Source organism: Chroicocephalus ridibundus, chromosome 6 (assembly GCF_963924245.1).
Source record: "Chroicocephalus ridibundus chromosome 6, bChrRid1.1, whole genome shotgun sequence".
Classification (NCBI taxonomy): Eukaryota; Metazoa; Chordata; class Aves; order Charadriiformes; family Laridae; genus Chroicocephalus; species Chroicocephalus ridibundus.
Window position 1 is genome coordinate 31,117,687 of NC_086289.1, and position 16,771 is coordinate 31,134,457.

Below are 16,771 nucleotides of genomic sequence, written 5' to 3' on the forward strand. Positions count from 1 at the left end.
ACAGTTTTGGTGCCGTTGGGGTCCTCAGAGGGACAAGAGATTCCCTTTTGAATGGGCTGATTATTCAGGTGAACAAAATCTAAGCAAAAACAAAGAAATAAAAGCTCTCCTCTGAATTTAAGTCAGCCAATTTACCTTTTTGTGTGTGTGCAAAGAAGATTGTTAGATTCTCTGGAATAATGTGAGATCCAGTGCAGAGTTTCTCACTAGAGCTTCAGATTGCTTCACTCCATCTTCAGCTTAGCAAAGGGCGGCAGCAGCGACTTCCATTTAAATAGAGGAGACAGCAGGGTCCGCACATGCCCAGTTTGAAGCTTGTTCCATCCAGATTCCAGCTTCACTTTAATGACAGTATAAAACTGATGCTCACTTAAAAGTGCTGTTATCTTTTTTGCCTTTGACAGATTTATGTCTGAATTTTAATGCTATATCCACATTATCCCTGTAGGAAGACAAAGAAGTTAAAAGGTTGACTTCGCTATCTGTCTTAAATATTAGACCTTACTGTTCATTTTCACTGTGTTGGTGAATTAGTTTTTTGTAGTCTGCTTTTAAAGAAGATGTATGTGTACAGTTCTGCTGAAATTGTCCGAACTCAAATAGATTCTGATATTTCACAGTGTGCTTGCATGCACTTCTGTCTTGTAGAATTTAGGTCATGGTTATTTGTTGGTCGACTTCTAAAAATAAACAAAAAATAGGGATAAAACCCACTGACATCATCCTTTTCTGCTCTTCACTTAAAAAAAAAAAAAAGCACACAAATATCTTAGGCAGAGAACAGCAAATAACCACTTGTTTAAAGTATTGTCTCCTTCCTTTCTCAGTTGTGTTTAGTTACGGTTTACATTGCACTGTGCAGAGATATGAATTGCTGTATTCCCAGTTGAAGGCATGGTTTTCACTGTGATAAAGTGAAGTTTAATTGTAATAGAGAATTAGGCACAGAGTGTGAAAAAGCTGTTCTAGCAGATACCACAGCCTGAATATCACAGAGTTTAGGCCTTCCACCCACCATCAAAATTACCCTAATGCAAGCTATTAGCTTCATTGCAGTTGGTAATAAAAATAGGTGGTGTGAACTGTTTCTGGAAAGTCTTTGTGAGAAGGCTGTGATAGTAATGATGGGAACTGTATTCCTTCAGCTCAGCGCAGATTACCCTTCTCACGTATCGTTTCTTAAATTAGCACTCACAGTACCTAACCTTAAATTGACGGAAAAGGGAGTGCATTTCTTTGCATGAACAGGAGCTGTGCCTCTATATCAAAAGCACTCACCTATAGTGCTGCAGATTCCGTTTCCTTGATAGTCATCAAAGGAAGGTAGCGTTTACCTTGTGTCACCAGGCCACTGAACTAAGCACTAGCACTAAGAGACACTTCTTAGACTCTACAGGCTCTCAAACTGTGAGACCTTACAAATAATTATTACTGGAACCGTTGTGAAACGCAGAGAGATTTCATAGGGAGATTCATCCTTGCCTTGCAGTGTTAGGTAGACACAAACAAGCCAGATTTGAACTAGCTGTGGCAGAACTGAGCTGAGAGATGGCTAATCACCTGACAATTTTTAACTTTGTCAGTGTCTTAGATTCTATGGTCATTTTCTAGGGCGTGCTTTTCCCTTCTTCTCTATGTGTGACATCAGACACATCAATATCAGGACAATGGTGGACGTGGCATTAATGGTACAAACTTCAAAAGACATTAATGTGAAGTCCAAATCCATCACTCTGCTCCTGCATACACAGTGCTTGCATGCAGCATGCTGCAGGTATGAGGCAACAAACCACGGTGTTGGACATTTTGATGGACAGAACCTTTTTGGAAGATGTTTTTACATTTTACTACTAAAAAGGCAGGAGGTGTCATGTCCAATGGAAATGTTCTCTTATGATTAAAGTTGTCTGATCTTGTATTATAGCCAATTGCTAGAGGCGATTCAGATGACCTATTTTGTATGTGATGGCTCAGCTTCCATGGAAGGAGAGGAGTCATGTCCTAGAATTGCAAAAGGTGTGAAGGATGAGGCATTGCATTCTGTTTACCTAGGGCTTGGGAAGTCAGATAAAGAGATATGATAGCAAATCATTCATGACACTTTTTTTCTCTCAGATTTGCTTCTGTTTTATATGCAGTATTAAACCAGAGAAAACAATTCAAAGTATTTTACAGAGCAATAGAATCATAGAATCATAGAATTGTTGAGGTTGGAAGGGACCTTTAAGATCATCGAGTCCAACCTTTAGCCTACCCTGACAAAAGCCACTTCTAAACCATGTCCCTGAGTGCCCCATCTACCCTTTTTTTAAACACCTCCAGGGATGGTGAATCCACCACCTCCCTGGGCAGCCTATTCCAATGTTTAATAACCCTTTCAGTGAAAAAATGTCTCCTAATATCTAATCTAAACCTCCCCTGACGTAACTTGAACCCGTTTCCCCTCGTCCTATCACTTGTCACCAGGGAGAAGAGGTCAGCCCCCATCTCTCTACAACCTCCTTTCAGGTAGTTGTAGAGGGTGATAAGGTCTCCCCTCAGCCTCCTCTTCTCCAGGCTAAACAACCCCAGCTCCCTCAGTCGTTCTTCATAAGGTTTGTCCTCCAGACCCCTCACCAGCTTTGTAGCCCTTCTCTGGACACGCTCCAACACCTCAATGTCCCTCTTGTAGCGAGGGGCCCAAAACTGAACGCAGTACTCGAGGTGGGGCCTCACCAGTGCCGAGTACAGGGGGATGATCACTTCCCTAGTCTGGCTCACCACACTATTCCTGATACGGGCCAGGATGCTGTTGGCCTTCTTGGCCACCTGGGCACACTGCTGGCTCATATTCAGCTGGCAGTCAACCAACACTCCCAAGTTCTTTTCTGTCGAGCTGCTTTCAAGCCACTCTGCCCCAATCCTGTAGCGCTGCATGGGGTTGTTGTGTCCCAAGTGCAGGACCCGGCATTTGGCCTTGTTGAATAGTTAGTTTTCTTCGTAGGTAAGGCAAGGCTTAAAGTCATCAGAAGGCTAGACTTACAGATCTGGAGGGAAATTTGCCCTCTGTCTCTCCCTTGTTTATTTTCCACCAAAAGCTCACCTCTGTTGTATCCCTGGGAAATTAATGGAGAAAATGTATCAGCTCATGACCCCAGGTACTTTCTAAAGCCATCCTGCTCACCCTAAAGTTTTCAAACATTTCTGCCACAGTTTTGTGTGTGAAACATTCCGGAAGCCCACCTGGCTTATGGCCCAGGTCTGAATTGCCCTCTAGTCACTTCTGGAGAAAAAAAAGCCTGCCCAGAATTCATTTCTCTGAATTCTGTCACATTGAGGTATGGTGAGAACATCCTTCCCAGTTTGAGACTCCTGACTTTCACCTGCATATCTTACTCTTGGTAATTAACTTCTGTTCTTAGCTTTTTATAAACTACAGGCAAAAATAGCAGAAAGACCATGGACTCTCTGGGGCCCATCCCTGAAACTGAGCAAATTGTCTAACAGGACAAGGGAAAGATAATGCATGGTTAAAATTTAAAGTCCACATGAGCGTAGGAATTCTTTCAACATGCATAAAAGGGGACAGTGTCCTCTTCTTTGACTGGGAGCTCTGTGTGGAATTAGGCTTTAGCTCGTCTGTAGGAATACAGTCACCTGCAAGAACAGGTAATCTGCTGCTTAGAAGATAAAGACTGCTGTTGGGAAACGCCAGGGGAGTTAGAAGACCAGGGGTATGGTCAGCCAGGCATTAAGGTCCCTAAGACATATTTATGAAAGCTCACCTGGGGTTCCTTAAACTTTACAAAAGACCACCTAGGTTTTCAAAGCCAATATGAGGAGAGAGGAATAAACTGCTTAGTAATGGAAAACGTGAACTCGCACTCTTCTTTGAGTGCAGATACAGTTCTGGTATTTGAGTTACCACAAATGAGGAATGCACAAAGCAAGGAAGTTGGGTGATTTTTTTCTACCCTGTTATGATGGGGAAAATGATAGTGATAACCCCTGTAAAACACCTTGAAGATAACAATGCTACCCTCAAAATACGCTCTGCTTGTCTTCTAAACATGCTAGTTCTTTGTGTAAGTGATGGGGTAGAGGGAGAAATTATTGATTTTTCACTTGAAGCCTATCCATTTTCAGTATCCGCCTTTCAAAAGGCAATACCACACTATAAAATCTTAGTCTACAGCAGCCTTCCTTACGCAGTCCCTCCTGTATAGGAGTTGTGAGCCCTGGGTGTTAGGTATTGCTGTGGCTGTAACGTCTGAGAACACATTTCTCTCAAAAGCATTTTCAGAGGCCTGCTTTTGTACTGGTACCTGCAACAAACTTATCTGCTTAGATATGCAGGTGAAATCTGGTTGCTCATTTTATGCAAAAATCTGGTTTCACCCATCTGTGCTCTTTTTGCCTTTTAACAGCTAAGATGTGTCAGGTGGGAACTCTCCCACTTCCTAACTGTTCCCAGACAACATACTGCAATTTTGGCACCCCAAATAACAAAGCAGGGAGAGAGTTGTGTAGCATATCTCTTCTTTGTGCTCTGTTAATCATAGAAATTAAATTTCGTTCTTCATGCCTGGAGTAACTTGGCAAGGTGATGTGGAGGCAAGAACACCCTTTGTAAATAAAATTGTTAAACTGAGTATAAAGTTCTGTATGGCCTTTTATGGGAGCAAACTGCTAGGACTACCCAAAAATCAATAGACAAAATGGAAAACAGTAAGTCAAATCAACGTGGTTTCTCATTAGGTGTAGAAGTGAGTAGTTCACCTCATAGGTAGTTCTAATTGTATAGGGTAGCCAAGTTCTATGGTGAACAGCAAAAGCACAAACCACTGGGTGCAGCCAGCAAGCCTGTAACATTGCGGAGCTGTTTAGCCCCGCAGCAGGGCGGTGAGAATCCCAGGGCTGGGCTGAGTACAGAAGGGCCAGACCAGAAAGAATGATTTAGAAAAGCCCATTCAAACACAAGGTAATTTCCATTGAGATGAAAAGATTATATGAGTGATCTCTTCAACAGTATAAATTTAGCTCTGTAATATGGCATTAGACTGCCACTCTATGGCAAGACACAGTCCAGCAGGTGGTCTGCCTTAGTTTCCCCAGTAGTATTTCCAGCTTACTCTAGTGGCTTATGGCTTGCTTCAAGGCTGCATAGCTTGAAAAGGTCAACCCACCTCTCTCCCTCTTGCCCTTCCTCACAGAGTCTGAAGACAAAGCAGTGACACAAAGGGCTCTCCGGACCAGCCAAGTTGGATTTGCAGTGCCTCCAAAAAAAGCACGTTGCCTTGTTTTGTGCACTGAGCTCTCAGATTCATCCTCCCCTGTCTCCTACAGCTTAATCTCTGTGCAAAACCTACCCTTCTCAGGGAACTCTAGTTAACCAAACTCTTCTCAAATAATTTCAGCTGGAAGCTTCCCTGCTTCCAGTTCCCAAATAAGAGCTCTCACCTTCCCAGTCCTTCTCACATGCGTGAAATAAAGCTGATTGTGCTGGTGCAGTTTAGTGCCTACTGTAGGGACAAATCATGTTTTAAAAACAATAGAAAAGTTGCTGTATCATTGCAGAAAGAACAACCTCCCCACGTTTCAGGCAATCATTAGGTCACAACTTAAAGGAAACTTCCCTTGCCATTCTCTTGCCCATAATAAATCAGGTCTGTGCCCCAGGCAACCCAATCTGCAGTGGGCTGAAAGGTGGGGGCAGCACACGGTGGTCTCCAAGATGCCTTGTAATCTTTTCTGGAAGCAGATATTATGAAAGATTTACTTATGCAGACATACAGCAGAATAGCATGTTTTCCAGATAGGGTAGGACTCAGATAAAAAAAGAATTATTGGTAGAGAAGGGGTGAGGAATAAAATTGCAGGGAAATTCTACTTATCAAGTATTTTCCCCCAGTCAAGTACTGACTGCCATTAGAGGTGTACACAGTGGCCAGGTTTGGGTCAGCTTGATTAGAGAGTTTGTACGGCTGACAGGAAGAACAACTGGTACCATTTGTTTTTTGATTGTTTTTTAATCTAATCCACTTATGTGGTAGTTACTTCTGGAATAAAAAGAACTTGGTGACTAGAGCCTTTCAGTGGGTGGGGCTGCATTAATATCTTGATAGCTAAGATAGAGGACAGTAATGGAGACAGCCAGGTCTCTGATGAGAAGGCTAAGGGAAGAGGAACAATAAGAAGCAATTGGTACCCACACACGGCAATCAAAATGAAAACCCTGGGGTTTGAGAAATAATAGTTCATGATAACCAGAGGTAAACAAAGTGTGGTCTCATTTGATATTAAAGAATTACCATCTTTCTCCTTAGATAATAGCACTATTGTCTTCAAACGACCCGCAGAGAATACATATTCTGCCCTGATGGTTATACAGCTATTTTTCCTGGCACATACTGTCTTGTCTTACACCACCCCTGTGAAATACATCCTATGCTTTCTAGAAATAACATCAGTGATTCTGAAAAAAATAAAATAAAATACGTGATTGTCAGCCTACTGGTGGGAGAAAACTGTGTTACTGCACTAATAAGCAGACAGCTTTATCACTGCCTGCAGCTTAAGTCTCGGCAGCTCACAGCTATTGCAAGTGCCCTGTGCTTTGCTCTTCTAGCCTACGCTGTGCCCAGTACTTCCAGGAATTAGGGCAGGACAGGGAGGGAGAAACTCACTAACATCACTGAATTTTCAAAATCTCATATTTGAATTGTTTCTGCGAACAGCCTGAAGAGTGATTGCAAATTAAATATACCAGAGGATATTTTAGATGGGTCTGTAAGAGATTTCAGTGACAAGTGTCTTGCTCCAGACAAATCAGCCAGCAGCAGCTGAAGCAGGATTTGGCTCAGATTACAACAGTGTTCAAGATTTGGGCAGGATTCTGTCATGACCATGAGAACAGAGACATTATGAGTAGTTTCTCCCTACTGCAACTTGAAACCTTTCACACAAAGTCCAAAATCAAACAGACCTAATGCTTAAGCTAAAGAAAATCCACCACAGTTCTATAATCAGTTTCTCAAGGTACAGAAGCGTAAAGCCATATGCCCGTTTCTTTATAGACTCTTCCGCTAGTGCTATCATCCTGCCTGTCATCACCTTGGACTCTGATTTCCTATGTGTTCACATAAGGCCTCTAAATGAACATAGATTCTTCCTTGGTTAACTCTACAGCGTGGCCTTTATTAATACCTACTCTTGCTAAATGCCTCTTCTAGATCCTCACTGGCTTCGGTTTCAGTTGCCATGACATCCTTTTTCTCCAACCTTAATTAATGGAATGTACAGGGCAATTATCGCAAGGCTGCAGACAGGATGCAAGTGTGCCAGTGCGGCTATGTCCAGCTGAGTCTGAGCCCTTTTCATCTTGATCCTGTCCTCTTCCAGCCCATTGCTTTGGCTGTTACTGCCATGCATCCCTTTCTTTGACTCTCCCTTTTCTATTAAATCAGATATATAATGCTGGTCTTCACTTCCAAGGGCCTTGATGGATTATCTATCTCCAGCTTACCTATCATCTTTCAGACAGCATTGGCTTGCCAGCTCTCACATTCTGTCAGCCAGTGATGCTCATTTTCATCATTCACTGAACAGAGTTTCCAACATGCATGATTTGCTTGTCTTCACGCAGTTCCTCATGCTGGTGGCAGTGGCAACAAGAGACACTGGCAATAGCTATGCTGCAGGCACACAGAGCCTACTGGCCATATGGTCAGCACTGACCTATATTGTCTTATTGTTACCTGCTACTTTCCTGCCAGTATGCCTCCATTTCTTGTCTCCCTATACTTTGATAACAAGCTCTTTGGAGCAGAGACTTCTTATTCTGTACTGGTATAATGCTTTAACTTGCCTAACATTTCTAGGCATGAGAGTAATGAAAACATGGTGGACTTCTGTTCTCTGATAGTGTCGTGAATTTCCTTAACAAATATACTCTGCTTAATTTTTTGGTGATGAATTGGTACATAGTTCAGTGTGGTTACAATAAAAAGTCAATTGAAGCTCAGGCTTTTGTTTTAATAAAAATGTATACTTTGTTTGAAGATTGTTTTCAGAGATTAAAAAGCAAAACAGAAAGCCTTCTGAATAAACAAACATCTCAAAAGCAAACCTATATGAACTAAAGTGATAAAAAACACTGGCACTGATCCAGGCAAATGCTGGCAAGGATCCAGGAAATTATAGGCCCATCAGTCTTACTTCTGTCCCTGGGAAAGTTAGGGAACAAATCCTCCTGGGGGCTATCACAAGTCAAATGAAGCACATGATTGGGAAAAGCCAGCACAGATTCACCAAGGGCAAATAGTGCTTGACAAACCTGATTGCCTTCTACAACAATGTAATCTGCTCAGTTGATGTGGGGCAAGCAGTGGACATTGTCTACCTGGATTTCTCCAAGGCTTTTGATACAGTTCCCCACAGCCTCCCCTTAGAGAAACTGATGCGTTACAGTGGAGACCAGTGGTCTGTGCAGGAGGTGGGGAGCTGACTGGCAGGCTGCACCCAGAGGGTGTTGGTGGTAAATAGCACCTTTTCAAACTGACAACCTGTCACAAGTGGGATCCCCCAGGGATCCATATTGGGCCCAGTGCTGTTTAGTATCTTTGTAAGTGATGTGGATGATGGGATCAAATGTACTCTGGCAAAGGTTGCTGGGTGACACCAAACTGAGTGGGGGAGTGGATGCTCATAAGGGAGAGCCACCCTGCAGGAAGAGATGGATAGGCTGGAAGAGTTGGCTAACAAGAACCTTATGAAGTTCAACAAGGACAAGTGTAAGGTCTTGCACCCAGAAAAACATAATCCAGGAGTGCAGCACAGACTGGAGTCTACCCAGCTGAGGAGCAGCTCTGTGGAAAGGGACCCGGGCATCCTGGTGGACAAGTTCAATATGGGTGAACAGTGGGCTGCTGCAGCAAAGAAGGCCAACAAGATGCTGGGTTGCATCTACAAGGGCATCACCAACAGACATAAAGAAGTCATTATCCCACTCTACTCAGCACTGGTCAGGACACACCTAGAATACTATGTTCAGTTTTGGTCCCCACTATGCAAAAAAGATGTGGAGAGGCTGGAGAGGGTCCAGAGAAGGGCCACAAAGATGATCAAAGGCCTGGGAAGCCTGACGTATGAAGAAAGGCTGAGAGAATTGGGTTTGTTCAGCTGTGAGAAAAAAAGGCTTAGGGAGGACCTTATCACCACATTCCAGGGTGGCTACAAAGAAGATGGAGACTCCCTTTTTACAAGGAGACACATGGAAAAAGCAAGGGGTAATGGGTACAAGTTACTCCTGGGGAAATTCTGACTGGACACAAGAGGAAAAATTTTCACAATGAGAACAATCAGCCACTGGAATAATATCCCCAACATTGGACACTTAAGATCCAGCTGGACAGGGTGCTGGGCCATCTTGTCTAGACTGTGCTTTTGCAAAGAAAGATTGGACTAGATAATCCCTAAAATCCCTTCCAAACTGGTATTCTGTATTCCTCAGAAAGCCAAACTATTATTTCTCCCTTTACTCTTTTTTTTATAATTCTGCCTGCTCCCTACAAAACTGGCATTCCTGGTCATGACTTGCAGATGATGGTGCAAATCATGAAAACATAGTTGGGTAGTAATTTTGCAGCACAGCAGACAAACATAGACAAGCATGGCATATGTGTGATTGGGAAAGCTATACCTGTATTCTTTACACTCTTCCTAGACATCTACAAATATGCTTGAAACACCAAAACATATTAAAAACATGCATCCTTGAATATGGACTTAATTTCTGGGCCTGATTCCCCAAAGCAGTTGAGCTATTTTGCACACCACCATACAGTTTCCTTCTTGTACAAACTGAAACTTAAGAATGTCACCAGTAGGAAGCAACCAGCCTCTCCCTGTATAATAAACAAGTGGACCCCATGATGAGGGACATCAGATTTAGATAAGCCTTATCTCACTTCTGACTGAATGATTCAGCTACTTCTTTTCCTAGTAAGAAAAATCAATGTGCTCTTTTCTAAGTAGAGCTTCAGTAATGGGACTTAAGACCGCAGAATACCTTGATAAAGAATGGACATTTAGAGGCATTTTTCCCCGATTACAAAAACATTTTCTTCATATGTTTTTACCGCTTTTTGCAGAATTTAGTAACAAAATGTAATTTACTAGTAGTAAAATTCTTGTCCTCTCCTTGGTCCCCCAAGAAAGAACTCTACCCAGCCAAAAAGTTAAGCCTTTGCCTTTATTACATAAAGAATATTTTACTCAACAAATGCATTGCTGCTGCCTTTGACACGAGAAGTGAAAACACTACATTTTTTCAGTGTTTATAGTAACTCATTGACAGGGAGAAGAGGCAATGAGAAATGCAGTCACTTCCATCTTCACAAATTTAAGCGAAGATAAGTTCAAAAAATCCTAGCCATGCAATCAGTACGAACTGTTGGTATTATATTGCTGACTATGGACATACTTAGCGGTCTACTCAGTCTTTTTGTTTTCTAATTCATTGACTTGTGGTAGAGTTACTTTCTTGGACTTCTTTTAAACTGAGAGAACAGGGCTGTTTATTTTGCAGTTCACAGAGAAGTGTCCTTGTGCAGCAATCAGAACTAGTTACCATCATCAAACAACTGCAGCGATCTCAGTGTGCTCTAGTGTCTTGCAGACAGCAAGTCAACAACAATCATGTTGGTTACTCAATAAAAACAATAGAAAAATAATCTTGTGGCAGCATTCTGAAGTTAGATACCAAAAGAAACTCAAACCTGTTTTCTGAGCATAAACATTTCACAATTAAGGAATAGCATACCTGTTAGGAGTCAACTTTATAGTGCACCAAAACAGATATTCCACAGAACATACAATAAGCTTCCAGATCTAATTACCTTTACTGAATTAAGTAGTTTTGTACTTTTATCATGGATCTACTCCTCAGATCACGAGTCAACACAGCTCTACTAACTCACCTCTTATCACTTGAGGATCTGAGCTTCCCATTACAAAGCAACTGCAAAGCTAGTATAAATTGCCCAAGGAAGATTCTGCCACAGAAAGAGTTTCCAAAGCATGTTCCCTTCCTTGCAATGCTTGTTACCTGACAGAATCCAGTTTCTGGACAAGCCCTCCAGAGCTGCTTTACAGTGGGAAAACAAGGGACGGTTTTTTTTCCATTCACTGTGCTGATTTGAATACTACAGGACCTCATTCTCCACAGGAACTTCTTGATGGTTTAACAAGCGACTTGGTTCTATTGCAACTTCAGTTCAACACCTGTTGAGCAAAAAGAGTAGCATTTCTTTTTCCTGGGGATGTTTTAAGATGATCAAACAGTCCAGTGTTCAAACGCTAAAGCAAACAAACAAAAGTTTAACTAATAATAAAGAAGAGCAAGAATTTAAAATTGGGACATACGTGTTTTACTATGTAGGAGAACAGCAAAGGCCAGCTGCTCTACAGGGGCCAAGGAGCAGAGGACAATAATAAACCAGGAGCCTCACCAGCCAGAGCACCATCTCAGAGCATATGAGTCAGGTGAGCCAGGCAGACCCAGGGAATGGTAATCAGGATTAGCTGGGAGCCTAGGCCATCAGGCAAGTCCATGCCAGCGAGGTAGGTCCGAGGCAAAGCTGGGAGCAAAAGGCAGCAAGTCATGGTCAGTGACAGTACCCAGGGCCAGATCAGTGAGTTCCATGGCTAGGTACAGGCATAGCTGTGACAGGCTAAGGAAGGAAGTGCAGGGCCAAGCCTAAGCTTAAATGCAGCCCCTAGCCCCATGGGTAAAGGGGGTGGATGAAGGTGTCAGGTGAGGCTGGTCAGGGCAATTAAGACCTATTAGTGCACTCAGGCCCTTGACAGACCCTGAGTCTCAAATTCTTACTAAATTCTCACCACTAAATTCTTTATGCTAAATTAAATTCTTAATAAATGAGCACATTTTCACAAATACAGTCTTACTGCCTTGCACTGAGGTCACCCTAAATACCTATTTACCATCTGGCCATTTATTTAGGATCTTAAGTTTGGATTTGGAATCTTCTGACATTTGTGGAGTTAAGAGCAAGCAATCTCATGAGGCATTATTTATTTATTTATTATTTTAAATCATCTGTTGCATTAGAGAAAGATGTTGGTATTTAATAAATATCTCTAAGAACAGAAGACAATGAGAATAACCATTCTGGGTCAGTCCAGTCTTATCTAACATCCAGTAGCTAAAAGCAGCATGCCAGGAAAGAGTGCAAGAACATGGTGAGATTTCCCTAGAATACACTTTTCAGCCTCCAACTATATGCAGCTCAGCAAATCTATGCCTCTCAAATCATATTTCAGTGATCTAAATCAAACATTGATGGGGCTTTTGTGGGTTTGTAAGAGGATTCGGTATGTAAGTTAGAATGTAGTTTCAAGTTACCGACATAAAAGTCAGGGAAAAGAAAGGCTGCGGTCTGAACCATGGAGTTATTTTGGTCCATGTCAAATTGCTCTTTAGCTTGAGCACAGGCCCAGAAATCTAAAAGCTAACACAGCCTCTCTTGGAAAGCTTTGTGTTATTTAAAACACAGTCATACTACAAAACCAGTTTTCATCTCAGCTCAGCAACTCTCTTCGTGGTATGCAAGTACCTTTCAAAAAAGTTGCCAGAACAAATGAGCTGAGATACAAGCTCCCTTTCCCTCCTTTGTCATAATGATTGGAACAGAAATCATTCCTCTTAAAATGAATTTTTGGTTCACAGATTTTAATGCAACATCTTTAAAAAAAAAAAAACAAAGATCCTAAATAGCCTTATTAAAAGCTCTGATTTTCAAGGTTTGATGATCAGAATTCTGAGATTTGCATTCCAGAGAAGTGCCTGCAACTAACTGAAGCACCCAGAATGACTAGCTGAAGATTTAGTAACATGTGTTTTGTATAGGAATAAGGCTTTAAGAACTGAGAGGCTCAATAAAACCAGAAATCTAGCAGAGTAATGCAACATTTAAATAGTTTTTAATCATTGCTGTTTCTCAGGCTTTTCCTGCAGTACTTTGATGGTGCTTCTACTGAATTTCTTACCTCCACTCATTAGACATTACTGCAGTAAAAGGCTCTTCACGATTCATTGAGTGCAGAAAAATAACGGCGGGAAGACTTTAAAAAGAACAACTGTTGTGCATTCTCTAACCATTCCACTGGGGCTGAGTTTTTAATGTTTGGTAACCAGTACAGTTATGAATATATATGCTCCCAAACTGGAAGTAATGATCAGTATTGAGAGGTCACGCTAGAGATCATACTATGAGAAATATTCACCCACAGGGAGCTGGGTATTTTAGTCCTTTAATGATGATCTGTGTGAGTGCATTTTGGAGCACTGGTTCTGGACTTTCACCTGTGTACTTCTTCTGAGATCACTTGATGTACTTTTCTGAAAGCGCATGCATAGAACTCAAAGATGCTGATGGCCTTTTGTACAGTGTACTTATCTAACTAAACTCTGAGGAATTCTTTGCTGTTTGTGTTTAGCTTTGAAAGCTACTGCTTTTACCTGCCCTGCCAACTTGGTATCACACATTAAGTTGTGTGTCTGAAAACTATCTAATATTTCCAATTAATGTGAGCTTGCACGGCCTGTCTTTGCACCAAAACGGTTACAGCAAAAAACAGAAATAATGGCATGTTTTCCTGACTTGACACCATCCCTCCCCAAAATTCATGAAACTACACCAGAAACATGAAACACAGGAGTACCATCGTTAAAAACAAAGTGTGTGTCATATAGAGAAACAAAGGAGAGGGGCAGCTGTAATCTAGCCCACGGATATCATTTGCAGATGATTTTCCAGTGTCATAATTGTTTCTACATTGAACTTAGGTCCGCTTCTCTGGAGGGACATTAAATACAATAATAGGGGACATATGCAACAAACAGGGTAAAGTATAAGCCATTTGGCCCTCTATGAGAGTAACGGTTTGTGTTTCAACAAAAGAATTAGGAACTGGAAGGCAGTGCTTTAGGAGACTTGAGCAAAAATTTTGAAAAAGGAAAATTCCAGCTTTACTATGGAGTGGCAGATAACTCCATATCCTACTGGTGGTGCGGTTTGCTGTCTGACATAATTTTTAGAAGTACTTCATCTCAGTTGAGTCTTACAAATTATACCTGAAATTCAGCACCGGAGCTGTATTAGTTAAGGTTTAATTAATTATTATTTACATTTAATTATTTAAGGGAAGAGAGAAGTTGTTTCTACAATTTCACCATGAATAACAGTGTTCAGTCATGTGTAGCTAGCAACTTTTATGATGATGTATGAGCCAAGATGAAACTCAGCAGTTTTCCTTGATAATGCTGGCTCTGTACTGTTAAAAGGACTTCAAATATCAGTACTCCAGAAATGTAACAATAACTGTGGCATAAAAATGCTCTTTTAAGAGTTTGTGGGTTTTTTTTTTTAATTTTTCCTAGCTATAAATATGTTTGAAAAGTAAGTGTTGTAAAAGATCTTCCATATGACATACTAGTGACTAGGCAGGACTGAATACCAAAAAAGCCTGTAGCTCCTTTCTAGCTACTACTGGAAGTCAAAGGAACAGACACTTTTTAACATATGTCTGAATAAGCATGCTATTTTCCACACAAGATTTCACCTGAATATTTTTGTTGATAGCTACATTATTATAACTATACTAGGCTAATGCTTCTGAAGAACTAGATTTAAATTAGTTGAAGGCATTTGATTTAGTGCAGCTGTTATTGAGATAAAGTCTGTATCAAAACAAACTGTACAATGAAAATCTTGTTTCAGATTTTTGCTTTAATAAGAAGAATGACATAGACAAGGAAAAGAGGCAAAGGACACAAATTTAAAATCAGTCATTTCCATCTTAATGCAAGAAAACAGTTTTTTTACTGTGGAGGTGGTCAAACTTTGAGACAGGTTGCCTAGAGAGGTTATGGAATCTCCATCTTTAGATCTATTCAAGAGCCAGCTGGACACAGTCCTGAGCAACCTGCAGTAGCTGACCTTGCTTGACCAGGGTGGGTGGACTAGATGATCTGAAGAAGCGCTGTCAAACCTCAGCTATTCTGTGACTGTCTGACTGTAGGGAGGAAAGTGAATTCTTCCTTGTTGACTGGGGTCTATTAGGCAGAGCGGTAAGAACATATCAGGGCTCAAAAATTCTAACATGCATATAATATGAAAACAACAGCTCCACACTGATGAGCTCAGAATGCAGCTTCAGGGAAAAAAAACCAACACCATATCTTAGTGAGATGAAAATCTGAAAAACATCTCTCTCCTATCACAAAGAACCTAACCCAAAAGTGAATGCTGACATGAGGAATTAACCATGTGGATACTCATGCAATACTTCTGGAATAATATAGTTTAGAATTTGATAAGGTTTGGTTATAACTTGTTGACTTTGTAGACACGAGCAAATGTTAAAAGCATATTTTTCCCAGAATATTCACATATACAAATACTTCCCTTGTTGAAGTAAAAATAAACTAAAAATTAAATAGTTTATCTTTGTCCAGCCATTTGCAAGTTGTTTTCCTGTTCTGGTACTTGAGAAATCACAATGGAAGCACTTCTCCCCGCCCAGCCCTTACTAAAATCCAATTTTAATTCAATTTTGTCTTGTCTGACAGAAGATTTCACTAGTTGGAAATAAATGCTCATTGATAAAATTAGTATTCTGAGTTATAGGTAGTGTCTTTATTGATATTCTATGGTCAATAGCAATTCCTCTCCTCTATAGAAAAAAATATATATGCAAGTATTTTTATAGGTTTTATTACCAAGCAGTTCTACTAGAAATTCATTTAGTTGATGTTAGCAAAAATGTATGTGATTATTTTGGCTGTTCCCTGATCTGAGTTCCCTTTTTGTCTTCCTTTCTTCAGGAAACAGTCACAGGTCTTCAATTACACAATAGTCCAACTGTTTAGAAACTTCTCTGCATTGGAGGTAGAAACCTTTCTCCAGGCTAGACTGCAGCATCTAGCATTCTACCAAAGATTTTTTTGGTTTACAACAGATGCTTGCCATGTTTTGCCAGAGGCTTGAGCATTTTACAGCTTTTCCTAAACATCAATTGCTAGTACAAAAGCCACACATTTCCTCCATCCTTTTTCAAGAAATTGGAGTAAAGAAAATTATTTGTCAGCTATAATGTGAACTTCTCATTTCCCCTGTACTGAATTTCAGAAACCAAGTGCTGTGTTGAAACTGAAGTGGTCTCCAGGTAAAGTATCTTTTGATAAAATGGTGGCACTCTAAATACAAATGAGCTTTCAGGCCAAAAGAATCTGTATCCACATTAAGGAAAAAATTACAAATGTTTAGACATCTCCTAAGGTTCCTGCAACAGCTTCCTGGCATTGTAAAAAGAATTACAATCCAAAGGATTAAGTTCTTTTGATTGACCAGAAAATTTTTATGCAGATACAGACCTTAGAAAAGTGGGTGTTCATCTTAAGTTTTCAATGGCCGAGGCTACTTAGCTGTCTCTTCTGAACTAGCTGTGTGCCCTCTTTAAATGCCTCCCTCCCAAGTCATTCCATTCTGCGATAAGTGTCTAAGACAGCCAGAATAAGCCACCCTCTAGGGTTGCCTGTCTCTCTCCACGCTGCTACAGAGAGGGCATTGATGACTAGCAGAAGCAAGTTGTAAAACTCTTGCTAAGGTTAGCCGAGTTGAATCTACCCTCGGGGCATAGCTATGGGAGAAATGCAGCACATGGGGGGAAAAAAAAATTTCATTATGCTGAGGTCTGCCTTTTTTTTTTT

General features: G+C 40.9%; 1 protein-coding gene across 3 annotated transcripts in view; it reads left to right on the forward strand.

Moving 5' to 3' along the window:
- Nucleotides 1-16,771, forward strand: part of WAPL (WAPL cohesin release factor) — a 160,231-nt gene that overhangs the window by 41,136 nt on the left and 102,324 nt on the right. The gene's annotated exons all lie outside the window — the stretch shown is intronic.